The sequence below is a fragment of the Triticum urartu genome, chromosome 5, assembly GCF_003073215.2.
Source record: "Triticum urartu cultivar G1812 chromosome 5, Tu2.1, whole genome shotgun sequence".
Taxonomy (NCBI): Eukaryota; Viridiplantae; Streptophyta; class Magnoliopsida; order Poales; family Poaceae; genus Triticum; species Triticum urartu.
In genome coordinates this window covers 4,295,036-4,312,854 of record NC_053026.1, presented here as the reverse complement: position 1 = coordinate 4,312,854, position 17,819 = coordinate 4,295,036, and positions in this window count along the sequence as shown.

Below are 17,819 nucleotides of genomic sequence, written 5' to 3'. Positions count from 1 at the left end.
AAGATGTGCCAGACTTGCAGTGGCCTGAGGTTGTGCCGGACTTGGAGGAGGAGTGGACGTCTGACGCTGTGTCGGACTTGGAGGAGGAGTGGCCTGACACTTTGCCGGACTTGGAGGAGGAGGAGTGGCCTCACGCGTTGGTGGACTTGGAGGAGCGGGAGTCTGCTAACTCGGTGGCGGACTTCGACGAGGAGTCGGGTGACGCGGTGTCGGTGGCCTTTGAAAGATGATGCAATCCTTTCTCCATAGGATGATACGATGTTGGGCATCTCCGAGTGTGTGCTCCTCGTCACCTCCAGGAATGTCAAGCTCTAGCCCCGAATATTGGTCCACCACCTCATCAACCACGACACGAGCATAGCCTGCTGGAATCGGGTTGCAATGGAAGGTTGCATCGGGGGAATTTGTATAAGCAACGCCGTCCGCCACCTTCAAGGATATGTTCTTAATTTTGAAGTGTAGCTCGCACTTAGTGTTCTCCGCGATATCATCCACGGGGTATCTATCCAGCATTGCGTCAAACAGGGCGGAACCCACGCTGCTTCTCGGCATGGATGGGGCGGTGGTATCCAATGCTGGATCATCTGCTAGCTGCTGCAGCTGCTGAGACCTCCTTTGCTGGCTAAGTGAGTCGATCTGCTCCTGCTGCCGCTGGAATTTGATTGCCAAGTCCGCGTGCGCTGATTCTAGGCCTTGAAGGCATTCATAGTCGAGCTTCTTCTGCTCCTCCTCCATCTTCCTCTTCTTCTCCTCCGCAATCTTCTTTCTCGCACGGGTTCTGTAGTCGGCGTTCCAGTCCGAAAACCCCTCATACCACGGAATAGCGCCCATGCCTCGTGTTCTTCCCGGGTGTTCAGGATTTCCCAGGGCACGCATAAGCTCGTCGTTCTCTCTGTTGGGCTCGAACAACCCGGATCGAGCCTCTTCTATTGCAACAAGTATCTTATCTTCGGCTCCGTCCAGACATGCCTTCTTGGAAACTTTGCCTGTCTTCGGGTCCAACTCCCCCCCATGCGCATAGAACCAAGTCCTGCACCTGGGGGGCCAGCTCAATGTTTCTGGAGTGACACTTGCATCCAGCATCTCTTTCTCAGACTTATCCCACTTAGGCATTCCCACCGCATAGCCACCTGGCCCCAGCTTATGGAACTTATCCTTTTTTGTGGCATTGGCCTTGTTTATTCTTGACCGTTCCTTAGATAATTCTGAATCCTTGAATTTCACGAAATCGTCCCAATGAGCACTTTGATTCTCTAGTGTTCCCTCGAATACTGGAGTCTTCCTTCCTCCCTTGAGGTACTTGTCCCATTCACGATTCTTGTGGTTCTTGAATGCAACTGCCATCTTCCTAAGAGCAGCGTCCTTGACTTTCTGCACATCTGCTTCTGTGAAATGATCTGGTAGGGTGAAATGCTCCATGAGAGTATCCCAAAGCAGACTTTTTTGTCTGTCGTCCACAAAAGTAAGATCTGGACATGGCTTTGCTGGCTTTCTCCATTCTTGAAGGGAGATCGAGAGTTGGTCCTTCACAAGAACTGCGCACTGACGAATGAACTTGTCCGCAATCTTCTTAGGCGCTAATGGTTCGCCATTAGGTTTGATTGCCTCGATATTATACTTTACGCCCTCCTTCAACTTTTTGTTCGGGCCTCGTTTCGTCCTGTTGCCTGAAGATTTGCTCGATCCGGATGGCTGAAAGAAGAAAGATCGATTCATTAATATATCTTCAACTCATTTAAAACATGTGATGATCACCAGATGCCTGCTTATATAAATATATATACCTCTTCGGTGTTGTCATAATCGTAGTTCATGACTTCATCAATTCAGTCGTCGCGATCGAATATCATATCACCCTCTCCGGTGTTGTTTAGAAATTCGGAGCCATCATAATCTTCTTCATTCTGATCATCATCCGGCCCGCGTATTATATCGAACTTGGTCTGTTCTCCCTCTCTGTTGGTATTGTCCGTCATAGCTTTTATTTAACTATGCCAAAACAAATATAAAACAATTTAGTATTCAAATTACGTCGTCTCGAATAATAGATATAATCTCGAATACATCGTCTCGAATAATAGATATAATCTTGAATACATCGTCTCGAATAATAGATATAATCTCGAATACATCGTCTCGAATAATAGATATAATCTCGAATACATCGTCTCGAATAATATATAATCTTGAATACATCATCTTGAGTATTATATATCGAGTACATCACTGGCAAGGTAGCTAATAAAGATCGAATACTACAGAAGAATCTAGGACACTCGCGGTTCCTGCGGCGCGGGCGGTGGACACCTAAAGAGAAGGAACCCTCACAGGATCATAGCTGAAGTGAGATCCTTGAAGAAACTGCCACGTATTGGAGAACCTGCCGCCCTCTAACGCAACCATGTAGCGATGGACGTCCTCGTCCTCCTCGATGACACGGCGATGTACCACCTCCGGCGGGGCCGGCTCCCTCCGCACCGAAACTAGCCCACGCGAACGCCACCAAATGAGATCAGGGTCGCCGACGGGACCCGAGGCCGGGTTCGTCATCAAGCGGCGCGCCCCTCCATGCAGCACCTCCCAGTGCCAGCCTGGCGGAGCCCAGTCCCGGACATGGGTCAGTCGGACGTCGTCGCGGACGGGTCGACGGCGAGGATGCAGGCCGGGCATCGTCGAGAACAAATACTAGCTATATGCCCGCAAAAAGTAACATTTTTTTAATGATTGGATTTTGATAACTAAAATTTCTAACATTTCTATATAACTAACATTTCTAATATTTCTAGAACTAAAAAAAATAAAAATTTCTAACTTTTTTATAACTATTTCTATAAATAAAAAACAGAAAAATTTCTAACAATTCTAACTTTTTTATAACTATTTCTATAACTAAAAACAGAAAAATTTCTAACAATTCTAACATTTCTAACTATTCTAACAATTCTAACATTTCTAACTATTTCTAAAAACAGAAAAATTTCTAACAATTCTAACTTTTTTATAACTATTTCTATAACTAAAAAACAGAAAAATTTCTTACAATTCTAACATTTCTAACTATTCTAACAATTCTAACATTTCTAACTATTTCTAAAAAACAGAAAAATTTCTAACAATTCTAACTTTTTTATAACTATTTCTATAACTAAAAAACAGAAAAATTTCTAACAATTTTAACATTTCTAACAATTCTAACAATTCTAACATTTCTAACTATTTCTAAAAAACAGAAAAATTTCTAACAATTTCTAAAAAACAGAAAAATTTCTATCTATTTGTATAACTAAAAATATGTATGTTTGTGTGTGTGTGTGCTCACCGACGAGGCGAGAGGCGACAGGGGGCGGCGACGGGAGCGGCGACGACGGGGATGATGACGACGGGGATAGGGACGGGGCGGCGATGACGGGGACGGGGACGTACGGGCCGGGGCAGCGACGACGACGGGGACGTACGGGGCGGCGACAACGGGGACGAGGACGACGTGGGACGGGCCGGGACGGGGCGGCGGTGACGACGGGGACGACGGGGACGGGGTGGCGACGGGGGCGGCGATGAGGGATGGAGACGTACGGGGGGCGCGGCGGGCGACGGTGCAGAGGAGAAGAAGCAGAGGAGAAACTGAAATTTTCGTAAGTGTTGTTTATATAGGAGGGGCCTTTAGTACCGGTTGGAGCCACCAACCGGTACTAAAGGCCTGTTTTGGCCAGGCCAAGCGGCGGGAAGCGACCCCCTTTAGTACCGGGTGGTGGCTCCAACCGGTACTAAAGGCCCCCCTTTAGTACTGGTTGGTGCCACGACCCGGTACTAAAGGGGGTGCGCTGGCGCAGGTGCGGTGCGGCAAGTTTAGTCCCACCTCGCTAGCCGAGGGGCGACCGCACTGGTTTATAAACCCCCGTGCGGTAGCTCTCTCGAGCTCCTCTGCAAAGCAGGCCTACTGGGCCTACATGTTCTGTGCTGCCCTGTTGGCCTACTGGGCCTTTGCAGGCCTGCATCCTAGCCCAACAACAGGTTGGGTTTCTAGTCGTATGCCGGCCGCTTTGGCCTAGTAGGCGGCTTTTTTTTTTGCTTTATTTATTTTTGAGTTGTTTTTTTGTGTATTTAGTGTTTCTTTGTGAATATTTTTGCTTTAGGTACAAAAAATTACAAACTTTCTGTTAGTGCCCGTAGTTTTCAAATTTGAATAGTTTAAATTTTGAATTATTTGAAATTAGTGTGAATCACTAGTTTGTGAATAACTTAACTTTAAAAATCAGTAAAGGCATGAAAGGATTTGTTTGCACATAAAATTTCTTCGCGTTTCAAATGCCAAAACACATAATTAACTACCCTAACTATTACAGAGATTCCCTTCTAGGTGTGAAACACAAAAGAAAGTGATGATAGTGAAGCCGATCACATCCCAGATCTTTGGGTGTGAAATTTTTTCTTCGCGTGTGTCCCTTTGCGCCGCAACCATGGAAAATCTTCATCATTTAACGGGATGCTCGGGTCAATATTCACTTTGAATGGAGCAATTTCATCAAACTTTTCATAATCTTCTGACTTGTCTGTCTTGTCATCCACTCCCATGATGTTTCTCTTCCCAGAAAGAACTATGTGCCGCTTTGGCTCATCGTACGATGCATTCGCTCTTGGCTTGGTAGACATGTCCTTCACATAGAAAACCTGTGCCTCATCATTGGCTAGGACGAATGGTTCGTCTGCATACGCAAGATTGTTGAGATCCACTGTTGTCATTCCGTACTGCGGGTCTTCCATTACCCCGCCTCGTGTCATATTGACCCATTTGCACCGAAACAAAGGGACCTTCAAACCACGTCGATAGTCAAGTTCCCATATGTCCTGTATATAACCATAATATGTTTCCTTTCCCGTATTGGTTTCTGCATCAAAGCGGACACCACTGTTTTGGTTGGTGCTCTTCTTATCTTGGGCGATCGTGTAAAATGTATTACCATTTATCTCGTACCCTTTGAAAGTCATTATATTCGAAGATGGTAACTGGGACAGCAAGTACAGGTCATCTTCAATAGAGGTGTCATGCATGGTACGTGTCTGCAACCAGCTAGCGAAACTCCTCGTTTGTTCACGTGTAATCCAGTCATCAGACTGCTCCGGGTGTTTGGAGCGTAGCAAATTCTTGTGTTCATCCATATACGGAGCCACCAAGGCAGAATTCTGTAGAACTGTGTAGTGTGCTTCAGTGAGAGAATGTCCGTCCATACATATTATTTGTTCCCCTCCTAGCGTGCCTTTTCCATCCAGTCTGCCTTTATGCCACGATTTAGGAACACCAATCGGCTTAAGGTCAGGAATAAAGTCAATACAAAACTCAATGACCTCCTCATTTTGACGGCCCTTGGAGATGCTTCCTTCTGGCCTAGCACGGTTATGAACATATTTCTTTAAGACTCCCATGAACCTCTCAAAGGGGAACATATTGTGTAGAAATACAGGACCCAAAACGTTAATCTCTTCGCATAGGTGAACTAGGACGCGCGTCATGATGTTGAAGAAGGATGGTGGGAACACCAACTCGAAACTGACAAGACATTGCACCAAATCATTCTCTAACCTTGGTATGATTTCTGGATCGATTACCTTCTGAGAGATTGCATTGAGAAATGCACATAGCTTCACAATGGCTAATCGAACGTTTTCCTGTAGAAGCCCCCTCAATGCAACCGAAAGTAGTTGCGTCATAATCATGTGGCAGTTATGAGACTTTAGGTTCTGGAATTTTTTCTCTGCCATGTTTATTATTCCCTTTATATTCGACGAGAAGCCAGACGGTACCTTAATACTGAGCAGGAATTCAAAGAAGATTTCCTTCTCTTCTTTGGTAAGAGCGTAGCTTGCATGACCCTGATGTATGCTGTCTTTTCCGTGCATACGTTGCTGGTCCTCTTGTGCCTCAGGTGTATCTTTTGTCTTCCCATACACGCCCAAGAAGCCAAGCAGGGTCACACAAAGATTCTTCGTCACGTGCATCACGTCGATTGCGGAGCGGACCTCTAGGCCTTTCCAATAGGGCAGGTCCCAAAATATAGATTTCTTCTTCCACATGGGTGCGCGTCCGTCAGCGTCATTTAGAACAGGTTGTCCACCAGGACCCTTTCCAAAGACCACCTTCAAATCCTTGACCATATCATGTACATCAGCACCAGTACGGTGGCGAGGCTTCGTCCGGTGATCCGCCTCACCTTTGAAATGCTTGCCTTTCTTTCTTACGGGATGCCTGCTCGGAAGAAATCGACGATATCCTAGGTACACATTCTTCTTACAATTAGCCAAATATATACTGTCGGTATCGTCCAAACAGTGCGTGCATGCGCGGTATCCCTTGTTTGTCTGTCCTGAAAGGTTACTGAGAGCAGGCCAATCATTGATGGTCACGAACAGCAACGCCTTTAGGTCAAATTCTTCCTCCATGTGCTCATCCCACACACGTACACCTGTTCCATTCCACAGTTGTAAGAGTTCTTCAACTAATGGCCTTAGGTACACATCAATGTCGTTGCCGGGTTGCTTAGGGCCTTGGATGAGCACTGGCATCATAATGAACTTCCGCTTCATGCACAACCAAGGAGGAAGGTTATACAAACATAGAGTCATAGGCCAGGTGCTATAGTTGCTGCTCTGCTCCCCAAAAGGATTAATGCCATCTGCGCTTAGACCAAACCATACGCTCCTTGCGTCATCTGCAAACTCCTTCCCGTACTTTCTTTCGATTTTTCTCCACTACGACCCGTCAGCGGGTACTCTCAACTTTCCGTCTTTCTTACGGTCTTCTCTGTGCCATCGCATCGCCTTGGCATGCTCTTTGTTTTGGAACAAACGTTTCAACCGTGGTATTATAGGAGCATACCACATCACCTTGGCAGGAATATTCTTCCTGGGGCGCTCACCCTCGACATCACCAGGGTCATCGCGGCTGATCTTATAGCGCAATGCACCACATACTGGGCAAGCGTTCAAATCCTCGTACTCACCGCGGTAGAGGATGCAATCATTAGGGCATGCATGTATCTTCTGCACCTCTAACCCTAGAGGGCAGACAGCCTTCTTTGCTTCGTACGTACTCTCGGGCAATTCGTTGTCCTTTGGAAGCATATCCTTTATCATTACCAACAACTTTCCAAATCCCTTGTCAGATACACCATTCTCTGCCTTCCATTGCAGCAATTCCAGTGTGGTGCCCAGCTTTTTCTTGTCACCTACGCAATTCGGGTACAACAATTTTTTGTGATCCTCTAACATGCGTTGCAACTTCTTCTTCTCCAAATCACTTGCGCAGTTTCTCTTTGCATCGGCAATGGCCCGACCTAGATCATCAACGGGCTCATATGATGCCTCTTCTTCAGCTTCTTCCCGCATTGCCGGCTCAGCTTCTTCCCGCATTACCGGCTCAGCTTCTTCCCCCATTGTTGTATCATCTTATTCAGGGAACCCATGGCCAGGATAGCTGTCGTCGTCCTCTTCTTCTTCATTGTCTTCCATCATAACCCCTCTTTCTCCGTGCTTGGTCCAAACATTATAGTGGGGCATGAAACCGGACTTAAACAGGTGGACATGAATGGTTCTTGACGTAGAGTAATTGTGACCATTCTTACCGCGAGCACATGGACAAGGCATAAAACCATCCGCCCGCTTGTTTACCTCAGCCGCAAGCAGAAAAGTATGCACGCCCTCAACGAACTGGGGAGAGCATCGGTCATCGTACATCCATTGCCGGCTCATCTTCATTACACAACACCGAATAGACCAAATTAATACAAGTTCATACATAAAGTTCATACAACACTTAAATGCAACAAACAAATAACTCTCTAGCTAAAGCATTTAAATGCAACAACAAATACGATCAAGATCGCAACTAAGGTAACAATGGATCCAACAGCATAATGATACCAAGCCTCACTATCGATGGCATATTTTCTAATATTTCTAATCTTCAAGCGCATTTTCTCCATCTTGATCTTGTGATCATCGACGACATTGGCAACATGCAACACCAATTCCATCTTCTCCCCCTCAATTCTTTTCAATTTTTCTTTCAAGTACTCATTTTCTCTTTCAACTAAATTTAATCTCTCGACAATAGGGTCGGTTGGAATTTCCGGTTCACATACCTCCTAGAAAAAATTCTATGTCAACTTGATGGGCATAATTTGTCATAAACACGAAATGCAACTAGTTTTAAAAGAGAATATATATACCACATCCGAATCATAACAAGGACGAGGGCCGACGGGGACGGATATCAAAACCATGGCACTATATGTATAACAAACAACGTACGGGGTAAGATAATTATATGAGTAACTATTTATCCAAATCACACAAACATCAATTTTTATATAAAATTTCATGAACAAGAGGCTCACCACAAGGTGGTGCCGGCGACGGGACGGTGCGGGCGATTGACGGTGGTTACGACAGAGATTTAGAAGGCACTAAGTAAACCACACCTACATATGCAAACTAAGTGTTATTTTTGACATCAAATTGCATATAAATCAAATACTAGCACATATATATATATATCCTCCCAAATTACTAAACTCCCATATTAATCACTATATAAAGCATTGCAAGAGCTAATCTAGCAATGAGAGATGAAAGGACAAAGTTGCTAACCTTTGTGATCATTTGAATGGATGGGGGCCTTCAAATCTTGACAAATTTTGGGCAAAATGTGTGATGAGCTCGAGAGGAAGAGGGGAAGAACAGAGAGGAGAGGGGAAAGGGGAAGAACAGAGCGAGCTCGGGTGGACAAAGGGTTTATTTAGGACGACCTTTAGTACCGGTTCGTGCCAAGAACCGGTACTAAAGGGGCTGGAGGGGCCCCAGTCTGACAACATCCTGCCACCACTCTCATTAGTACCGGTTCGTGGCATGAACCGGTGCTAAAGGTTCGCCACGAACCGGTACTAATGAAAGCGGCCCGGCTAGCCGTTGGAACCGGCACTAATGTATACATTAGTGCCGGCTCAAATACAAACCGGCACTAATGTGCTTCACGTTTGACCCTTTTTCTACTAGTGCCTCCTCCACCCTTAGAAAGGGACAGGGCTCCGACAAAGCTGTTCTGCCGGGGACACTTCCCTCCGGGAGGGGGAAATCATTGCCATTGTCATCACCAACATTCCTCTCATCGGGAGAGGGCAATCTCCATCAACATCTTCACCAGCACCATCTTATCTCAAAACCCTAATTCATCTCTTGTATCCAATTCTTGTCTCCAAGTCCGGGATTGGTGCTAGTAGGTTGCTAGTAGTGTTGATTACTCCTTGTAGTTGATGCTAGTTGGTTTATTTGGTGGAAGATCATATGTTTAGATCCTTTATGCATATTATTACCCCTCTGATTATGAACATGAATATGCTTTGTGAGTAGTTACGTTTGTTCCTGAGGACATGGGAGAAGTCTTGCTATTAGTAGTCATGTGAATTTGGTATTCGTTCGATATTTTGATGAGATGTATGTTGTCTAGCCTCTGGTGGTGTTATGTGAACGTCGACTACATAACACTTCACCATTATTTTGGCCTAGAGGAAGGCATTGGGAAGTAATAAGTAGATGATGGGTTGCTAGAGTGATAGAAGCTTAAACCCTAGTTTATGTGTTGCTTCGTAAGGGGCTGATTTGGATCCATATGTTTCATGCTATGGTTAGGTTTACCTTAATACTTTTGTTGTAGTTGCGGATGCTTGCAATAGAGGTTAATCATAAGTGGGATGCTTGTTCAAGTAAGAACAGCACCCAAGCACCGGTCCACCCACATATCAAATTATCAAAGTACCGAACGTGAAGCATATGAACGTGATGAAAACTAGCTTGACGATATTCCCATGTGTCTTCGGGAGCGCTTTTCCTTATATAAGAGTTTGTCCAGGCTTTTCCTTTGCTACAAAAAGGTTTGGGCCACCTTGCTGCACTTTATTTACTTTTGTTACTTGTTGCTCGTTACAAATTATCTTATCACAAAACTATATGTTACCACTTATTTCAGTACATGCAGAGAATACCTTGCTGAAAACCGCTTATCATTTCCTTCTGCTCCTCATTGGGTTCGACACTCTTACTTATCTAAAGGACTACGATAGATCCCCTATACTTGAGGGTCATCATCTTCCACCGTAATTATAATTGTTTCATCCACATGGATGCGGGTTAGTAAGTTTCCCTTTACTAATTAACCTTCTTCTTGTGTTTCCAATGTCCTGTGAACATCCCACCACCTATACTTGAAAATTTTTATAACCAAGGGGGAGATGACGATGGTGATGATCACGAGCATGAGGACAAGCAGCGCCCATATACTTTGTGGCGCCTGGCAACTAATTCCGATGGATCACCTCTTCTTGTGTGTATACAGCCCACTGATGATGTTACTGCTAAGGAAGTAGGTGTAGTCTCCCATGGTCGCACTCTCCGGACCTATTCCAACACCCATTGCATGGTATTCGGGATGGGTACTAGTGTGCTAGCGCCAACTCTTTCTCCCTGGTACAGAATTGATAATCTTGGAGAAAACTCGCTCTTCCTTGGACAAAACTATCCGATGATGGTGAAAGGTGATCCAACTGCTGTTGACACAACGTTAACAGTACCATTTATGAGAAGCAACTGTGTCTATACCTCGGACATTTCGGTGGTTCCCTACCCTGGTACTGATATAGTAGGCCGCTTCAGCCTAGATGATCAGTCCTGTGTTGGTTTCCAAATCGACAATCGATGGCCCGTCCTAGAGAATCACTTGTGGTTCAAAGCAAGCGTTTCCGACGCCGAGGAATGGTTGAGTTGAAGTTCATTTCATTGCTTGTTATTTTTTGTGTGGTGAAAACTTTAGTATTTATAATGTATCCTCGTTGTCGATGTGGGTTGATGACCTGTTGTATGTAATAAAATGATATGACTGTGATAAACTTAATAAATTTATGAATGGCTTTCGAGTCGCTTCTTTGAGTGAGTGGTGTGACGAGGCAAAAAAATATTTTCCGAATACATAATTGTACGTGCATTGCAACAGGTTATCGGATGAGGCCAATCAACAATAGTAGTACACTATTTGTACTAGCTTCACATGCTTCGCGCGTCGGGCGGGTGTTTTTGCTGTAGCCATATGTTAATGTGTTCGTTGTACGTAACCAGCACCTAGAATCCTCGATACTAGTACTATATAGTAGGATTAAGTAGTAGGAGTAGTAGGGTGGCATGGGCCAGAACAAGCATTCATGTCTAGGAGTATGGCACACGCCACCACCACGACATCATCTGACACCATATTATTTCTTGGAGTCCGTGCTAGAGCAATCTCTTCAACCTCGTCGTTTCTCTAACTTCAGCCATCGCACGGCGGGCGAGGTGGGGGTTTGCCGATAGTCGGTTTCCTTAATTGCGGTCCCACTTGTAAGGCCAACTCCAATGCACGACCCCAAACGGACCTCCGTTTTGCACGAACTCCAATGATAATTTTGACTAGAAAAGCAAGACCAAAGAAAACAAGAACCACAAGAATACATTTTACTACTCCTGTAAGTTGGATTAGTGCCTTCTCGATGCATTGATTGTTGATCCGCGGAGGCTCGATCTTGCGTGCTTGCTTCTTCTTCGAGTGTAAAGAAGGAGACATTGCTTCCTCGCATCTAGTATCATGTCTAGCCTCTATTCTAGTAAGAGTATCAACAAGTGCACTAATCTCATCTCTAGCCTCTGTGCTAGCTAAAAGTGATAGAAAATCTACTAAATTGCGCTCTATCAATATATGGATGTACTCTTCTTCCCAATATAAAAACTTGCATCCATTCTAGTCCCTCCGTTGCACAATACATGCCTTCTATTTGTCAAAATATATATGTATCTAGACATGTGTTAGTATATAGGTACATCCCTTTTTGGACAAATGGAAGTCAAGTATTTTGGAATGAAGGGAGTACACAATAAAAAATTTAAGTTAGCACAACTAGTCTAATCCGAAAGCACAACCGAAGATTTGGTCGGGTTCTTCCTTCTTTTGCCGACACATGGGACATCCAGCATCCACGTCGTGTCATGAAAGAAAATAGAGTGGTAGTTGAAGCCACGAGATGTGCATCTTGGGTTAAACTGTAAATAGAATCTTACTACTCTTGAGTAACTCCAAAAGCGGCCACCGAAGATCTTTATTGGATTTTTTTTCATCACCAGCACGTCGAGGTGAAAGATGTGCAGGTTCAGTGGGTCCTCTTGCGTTTTCACTAACATGTGGGGCCGCATGTGAGCAAACAGACGATGGGCTCCGTGCGTCCGCTGGCTGGCTGAGAAGAGAGATAGAGGAGGGCTGAGCATGGACTGCAGGAATTTTTTTTGAGGGAACAGGAAATTTGTTCTACGTACCTGGATATAGGCTCGATATAGTGGGGTGGCATGGGCAGCATTCACGTCTAGCAGTACGGCACACGCCACCCACACAAGTCCCATCTGACACCAATTTTCTTGGAGTCCGTGCTATAGCCATTTCTTCTCCCTCCTGTTTTCTCAGCCATCGCGCGGTGGGCGGGGTGGGGGTTTGCCGATAGTCGGTTTTCTCAACTGTGGTCCCACTTGTAAGTGAAAATGCAACACCGCGTGCATTCCCGCTTGAGCGGCGTGCTGGACCAACCGTGTGGGGGTGCGACGCAAACACGGCATGCTTTTCCTTTTGAACTCATAACTTGTAAAATTTGGTTCTGCTCCATGGCGCGACCGATAGATAGAAAATAACGATTTTGCCTAGAGTAATGAGTAAGTTTGGTTCTGGCGCTGTTCATGCATGGAGTACGTACGAAAATTATGAAGTTGATGCTAAAGGTAAGATAATTACTATAGTATCATATACAACTACATGGATTTGACGGAAAGATAAAAATACATACGAATCCATCAACGACATCCTCACGCCCTAGTGCGTCGGGTCACCAACCGACGTGTGAGGAGCAGTGGCATTGGCGGCGAGCTCAACGTGCTTCTGAACAATGCCGTCTAAGGTTGCCCTGCGGTCCAAGAAGGCTAGCGTGCTATCGTCCTCCTCTTGCATGTAGTAGTCCTTGTGGATGATTTGCTCGTAGACGTGGGTGATTATGTCGATGGTATCTTGCTGCGCCAGGCGCTGCGCGGCGAGCGCAACCTCGAGGTGGACATTCTCCAGTGCGACGGCGGGCAGTCGCAGGGCCACCAGTGCGTCGAAGAGGTTGTCACCATAGTGGCCGTTGAGGGTGGCGGGCATCGCAGAGCCTGGGTGCGTCGGCTGGAGGCTTACGTCAAAGTCGTCCGCAAGCTTCTTGACGATGGTGAACTTGTCGAGGAAACCGACGAGGACCTCATCGAACAAGGAGACAAAGTTGTCGCCCAAGTGGCCCCTCACACTGGCGGCCTCAAGCAATACTACCTAGAGACGTTCCTCGGTGCCGGGCCGTAGGCCGGCGTCGTGGACCATCTGGCACAGCCGGTTGATGCTCGCTCTCATCGTCTCCATGGGTCCAGCTTAGCTTCTAGTCAACTGATCTTGCGATTCGAGTGATCACTCTTGCCCTTGGTTAGCGTGCGTAGGTGCATAGGATTTCATACTACTCCTCGGCTCTCTACTGCACCTGCCTTTGGCTGTACGATAGGTGGGCCAGCCACCCCCTGGGCCCACATGTCATTCACCCAAAGGCAATTGTCGTAAGTCAATGAAGTTGCGTCCCTCTCCGTGCCGGTGCAGTATAGTCATCTCACTGGACCTCTAGTTGGGGCCAAACGAGAGAAGTTTGATGTTTACTGGTTTATTGGTCCCCTTTGCATTTTGCGCCAAGTTTTGACCTTTGATTTAACTAATAAAATGTTAATGCATGTAAACAAAAATGTTGTGTAAGTCACCTTACGAAAACTAAATAATCCCAAAATACTTAGGCATGATGCATTAACTCCCTCCTTGTTTCTTATTTGGTGACATATCAACCAATGAGAGATGTGGGCCGTGCATGCTTTCAATGACTTGAGACTACCAAACATGACATGCAATGTTTAGTTCATTGCATGTAATCCTATTAGCACTCTAGTTAGCAAAAAAATATTAAGTTCTCTCGCCGATAGGAATAAAACACCATGTATTTATTTACAGAGGGAGTAGTACATTTTTTGTGACATGCATTGCTAGTCAAATACTAAAATCCAGATGGACGTGGTAGTACTCCTAAATCCAGACGGTGGTGCTACTAGTACTAGGAGTAGTACTACCAATGTAGTAGTAGGAGTACTAGCACTGTACTACTTGTTGGTCAAATTATTACGTGCTGCTCTTCATAGTGAAGTGACAAGACCCTGTGCCGGAGATGACACCTGAGTATAGGCGCCGTTTTCGGCATACCATAGTCAGCCTCACCGTCTGCAGTCACTATCATCATGGCTGTAGAGCTAGCCTGCTTACAACTAGCCCTGTTCGACATAATTTCCCGTCCGTAGATGCGTGTGCATTGCACGGAACACCAAGATTGGGGGTGGATGGTTCCGGCAGCAGCCATCGCGCCTGATTTTTCCACGACCTTCTAGATGTGGTGGGGAGGAGATAAGGTTGATTGTGAGAAAAAAGGAGTTGTTTGTAAATAGGGAACAAGTGCGGGCATCTTTTTGCAAAAATGGAGAAGCTTGGTTTGTATGCGTCAGATCTAGATCCGACGGCTATTGGTGAAAGATGGGAGGCACAACATCATCACCAACTCAGGACCTGTTTGATTCGCAGGATTTTGAAAACGCAGGAATAGGACACGGCAATATTACAAGTTTCAAACTGATATTACAAATGTTAGGTGTAATGCTGCACCTACGAAGAGGAAATTACTAGGAAGTTTACGTAAGAACTTTCGTTACTTTAGGTGGATGCAACATCATTGTACAAACTAAAATCCACCGCCCTGACAAGTCACTAATGGGCAAATAAGTTTTGGAGTCTCTGGCCACTTGATGTTTCAAAAACAAATTCAGCTTCTGCGGAGACTTTGTCATTTAGGCTTAGACGCTTGCGGTGATCAGCACGCCATTCATTGTTGCGCCAGAGAACGTCAAACCTCATTACCTTGAGCACACTTGCCTCCAGAACAAAGAACCTGGCCAATTTAATCTCAGATGTGCTGCCTTGGTAGTCGATCAAATCAATTTCTGTAAGATGGAGATCAAGGCATTCGATGAGATTGTTATAGTGCAGCACATTTTTTGCTTTCGGGTCTTTTTTATCTGCAAAAGAAGAGAACATATTAGAGCAGCTGGCTGCATAAGATTGCCATGTCATCAAGAGGTACCAATATCATTCACTCATACAATAGGGTTGGCTGGCTAGTGATATTTTTTTCACTACAAAATTGGAAGAGTAAACCAGGACGGAGGTAGTACTTGCTCTTAGGGTAACCATAGAGTTACTGGAGTATTCTAAGTTACTTTCCACTATGACTAGCCTAGGCTACTATAGTAGTACAGCATAAAAACAATGCAGGTGATCACGTGAGAAAAAATACTAAAAACATTTCTTTCGGTGCAGTGCGTAGATGCATTTTTGAACACTACACTTGTCATCGTAATTTGGGAAAATTACGAAAAAATTGAGCTACGTTGTGATCACCGTTTACTTATAGGAAAGAAGTTTCACCTTGATGAGTAGCTTCCCAGTCACGACGTTGTAAAACGACGGCCAGTGAATTGTAATACGACTCACTATAGGGCGAATTCGAGCTCGGTACCCGGGGATCCTCTAGAGTCGACCTGCAGGCATGCAAGCTTGTGGGAATCATTTTCTGGAAGATGGTCGTAAATACATCAAGAAGAAATTAAAAAATGTGAATTTCAAGAAGACGGAGAAGAAGATGAGTGATGTACCTGAACGATTGCGGATCCAATAAAGAGTTCGGAGAATTTGGCAGATGAGTACACCAACGCTGTCAATTTCGGCACGTCAATGACCCTGATATTTGTTGGACCTTCTAGATCCGATACAAGCAATCTCTCAAGGAAAGGCGCATTCTCAATGACCATAACGTGGAACAACTGGAGTGATCTCTTCCCAATTGATGTCTTGTTGCGGGGCCAGCAAGACACATAAATCCATCAGAGATTCGTCGAGGCGATGTGGAGGCTAATGAACCCGTGGATCTGCTCAAGATGAAGGTACTTGAGCGCAGTACAGCTGCGGAGCAGGTGCTCCATAGCCTTCTTCGAGATGACAACGTCGAAGAGGTCGAGCTGCTTGAGTTGAGGGAGAAGAAGGGTGGGCGCGACATTAATCTGGGGAAGATAGCAGGAGCTGAAGCTGGCGCAGTGCAGCGTTGGCGTGAGGCGGAGCGCGGACGGCGGTAGAGAGCGACATCGTCCAGCTTCAAAGCTGAGCTCCTCGAGCTGATTTAGGGCGGGGGATGAGAACCACTCGTCGAACTTGGGTTGGACCTTGCAGTTGGTACTGAACATGCGGATGTCAAGGCATCTAGCTGGCCCAGGGTGTGATGAAAGGATCTTGGAGACTACGGCCGTGCGTTTGCAATCCCCGTCGCAGAGGAAGCTGTCGACGGTGAGGTTGAGGGGGACGCAGCGCCAGAGGGGGCGCCACCGCCGGGAGAGCACAGTGGTCCGCACGGCAGATTTTGTGGGGAGGAGGCCGATGATGACGAGCAGCATGTCGTCGGGGAGGCTGCTAATGAAGTCCAGGCTCACCGGATGCGGTTTTGGCTCGAGCCGCCTCCGCTTGTTGGCTGCCTCGCGGTCCATCTCAACTGGCGCCGACGCCAGTGTACACGTGTGCTGGTGTGTGTTGTGTGCTGGGTGTGCGCGAGTGTGTCCTTTTGTGCATGCCGCCGTGCAGTGGTGAATTGTGCACGAGTGCGTCCTTCGCGCGCAAGAAGTTTGTCCTCAATGCGCCCTCAATTTACTAGCGTGCGGGGTGCTACCCCGAGTGGTTTCAACTTTGTTTACTTCACCGCGTGTCAGATGGGCCTCTAGTTTACTTATTTTCACCCACTGCCACATGGGCCAGCAAATGGAGATACAGAACACGAGCTGACAAGGTAGCATGTGGATTGGTTGACCGGTCAACTAAACATTATACGGAGCTATACGCTGACACAGTGAGCGTATAATCCGTCGGTATAGAGTTCGAGTGAGAGGGGAGGCCCGTGAGAGATAGCAGAGAGAGAGAAAGAGCTACTCCCTCCGTTCGATAATGTAGTTCCAACATTTTTTTAAGTCAAACTTTTGAAACTTGGACCAATTTTATAAAGAAATTACTTATATCTACAATACCATAGATAAATGATAGTATGAAGTAAGTACATGTTGTGATGAATCTAATGATCGTTCCAGATGTAAATGTTTTTCTGCACATATACCTGGTCAAACATTTCTGAGGTTTGACTTTTCAAAACATCCATATGCTTATGGATGTGACAAAGTCCCTAACTAGAGAGAGAGAGAGTGAAAATAGTGTGTTTGCGTGTGTGAAAGAGACATGGACAACACATGATAAAAGTAGAGAAAAAGCGTGCGTGTCTTATGCAAACATATTACATATGCATCTTCGACAACGGAGGCAAGGTGAGGAGATAGTGTGTGGTTTTTTGGACCCGAGAGAGCAAGACCCCTAGCACGTGGCCAAGAGGGGTCTGACAAACAAGGGAGAGAGGTCGAGAGAGACGTATGGAGAAAATGCAGACATGGGGAGGAGAGAGTGTATGTTTGTCATAGAGAGATCCCCTGGAGATCATGATGGGACTACATGGTTTGGAGATCGAGTGACAAGGTGTGTGCGCGATAGAAGATGCCCCGAGAGATATCTA